The sequence below is a fragment of the Chrysochloris asiatica genome, unplaced genomic scaffold (genome assembly GCF_000296735.1).
Source record: "Chrysochloris asiatica unplaced genomic scaffold, ChrAsi1.0 scaffold00013, whole genome shotgun sequence".
Taxonomy (NCBI): Eukaryota; Metazoa; Chordata; class Mammalia; order Afrosoricida; family Chrysochloridae; genus Chrysochloris; species Chrysochloris asiatica.
In genome coordinates this window covers 35865993-35868374 of record NW_006408531.1, presented here as the reverse complement: position 1 = coordinate 35868374, position 2382 = coordinate 35865993, and the positions used below count along the sequence as shown (strand labels likewise).

The following is a 2382-nucleotide window of genomic DNA, read 5'->3' as shown; positions in this document are numbered from 1 at the left end:
CCAATTTTAAAACATTCAGTGTTCCCATACTCTGTTCAAACAACTGCCTCTTGGTCCAGGTACAGATTTCTCAGAAGTATAATTAAGTGTTCTGGAATACTCACACTTCTCAATGTTTGGCAGTTAAGATATAGCAACTCCCCATGATGAGATCTGCTACGAGCAGCAACAATTGAAAAGAGGCTTTCTCAGGGGTGTGGCGTGCCTTCAATATATTAGACACTCAGGAAAATCTGATTTATTCTCTGCTGAGTCTGGATTTCACATCTGGCTAAACCTCTGCCCTCTGGTTCTTTGGATTGCTCTATTATCTGCAAATCTTAGGAGTCTCAGTAGCTTGCCTTCTTACCTACAAGACCTGCCTACCTGCTTCTCCTCAGACATGCTGATCTTGGTTCATCAGCCCTGTATCTAAATGAGGCAGAAATCGCTTTGTTGCAATGGATTTGCCAGCAGCATACAGGTGTTGGTGAAAACCATCGCAAAACCTAAACCAAAATGGGAAAGGAAAAGACCTACATCAACATTGTCGTTATTAGACACGTCGACTCTGGCAAGTCAAACACTACTAGTCACCTGATCTACAAATGTGGAATCGACAAAAGAACCATTGAAAAAAGTTGAGAAGGAAACTGCTGAGATGGGGAAAGGTTCCTTCAAGTATGCCTGGATCTTGGATAAACTGAAAGCTGAATGTGAGCGAGGCATCACCATTGATATCTCCTTGTGGAAATTCAAGACCAGCAAGTACTATGTGACCATAATTGATGCCCCAGGACACAGAGACTTTATCAAAAACATGATTACAAGAAACTCACAGGCTTACTGTGCTGTCCTGATTGTTGCTGCTAGTGTTGGAGAATTTGAAGCTGGTATCTCTAAGAATGGGAAGACCCATGAGCATGCCCTTCTGGCTTACACACTGGGTATGAAACAGCTAATTGTTGGTGTTAATAAAATGGATTCCACTGAGCCACCTTACAGCCAGAAGAGATATGAGGAAATCGCTAAGGAAGTCAGCACCTACATTAAGAAAATTGGCTACAAGCCTGACACGGTACCATTTGTGCCAATTTCTGGTTGGAATGGTGACAATATGCTGGAGCCAAGTGCTCACATGTCTTGGTTCAAGGGATGGAAAGTCACCTGTAAGGATGGCAATGCCAGTGAAACCACATTGCTTGAAGCTCTGGATTGCATCTTGCCACCAACTCGTCCAACTGAGAAGCCCCTTCGTCTGTCTCCCCAGGATGTTGGTGGTATTGGCACTGTCCCTGTGGGCAGAGTGGAGACTGGTGTTCTCAAACCAGGCATGGTGGTCACCTTTGCTCCTGTCAATGTTACCACTGAAGTAATATCTGTTGAAATGCACCATGAGGCTTTGAGTGAAGCTCTTCCTGGGGACTATGTAGGCTTCAGTGTAAACAATGTCTCTGTCAAAGATGTTCACTGTGTGTGGAAATGTGGCTGGTGACAGCAAAAATGATCCACCAATGGAAGCAGCTGGCTTCACTGCACAGGTGATCATCCTGAACCAGCCAGGCGAAATCAGTGCTGGGTATGCATCTCTTCTGGATTGCCACACATCTCACATTGCTTGCAAGTTTGCTGAGCTCAAGGAGAAGATTGATCGCTGGTCTAGTAAGAAGCTAGAAGATGACCCCAAATTCTTGAAGTCTGGTGATGCTGCCATTGCTGACATGGTTCCCGGCAAGCCTGTGTGTGTTGAGAGCTTCTCAGACTATCCTCCTTTGGGTGGTTTTGCTGTTCGTGACATGAGACAGACGGTTGCTGTGGGTGTCATCAAGGCAGTGGACAAAAAGACTGCTGGAGCTGGCAAAGACCCCAAGTCTGCTCAGAAAGCTCAGAAGGCTAAATGAATATTACCTTTAACACCTGCCACTCCAGTCTTAATCAGTGGTGGAAGAACGGTCTCAGAACTGTTTGTCTCAATTGGCCATTTAAGTTTAACAGTAAAAGATTGGTTAATGATAACAATGCATCTTAAAACCTTCAGAAGGAAAGGAATGTTATATGGATCATTTGTTTCTTTTGTGTGTGGCAGTTTTAAGTTATTAGTTTTTAAAATCAGTACTTTTTAAATGGAAACAACTTGACCAAAAATTTGTCACAGAATTTTGAGACCCATCAAAACAAAGTTTAATGAGAAAAATAAATAAAAAAAATGAGGCAGAAATCTCCAGCCTGACATCTGACCTACAGACTTGGAACTTGCCCACATCTACAACTGTGTGAGACATTTCCTTGATATAAACCTCTCTTTATATATGCATATTTAACCTTCACTGGTTTTTCTTTTCTGGAGAACCCAGACTAAGATAAAGGTTTAAAGATCAACTCAGGGCAATAGTTTCATTCCAA

At 42.9% G+C, this 2382-nt stretch overlaps 1 pseudogene; it reads left to right on the top strand.

The window, feature by feature from the left end:
• Positions 1 to 498: 498 nt before the first annotated feature.
• On the top strand, positions 499 to 1880 carry LOC102816278 (annotated as a pseudogene).
• Positions 1881 to 2382: the final 502 nt, after the last annotated feature.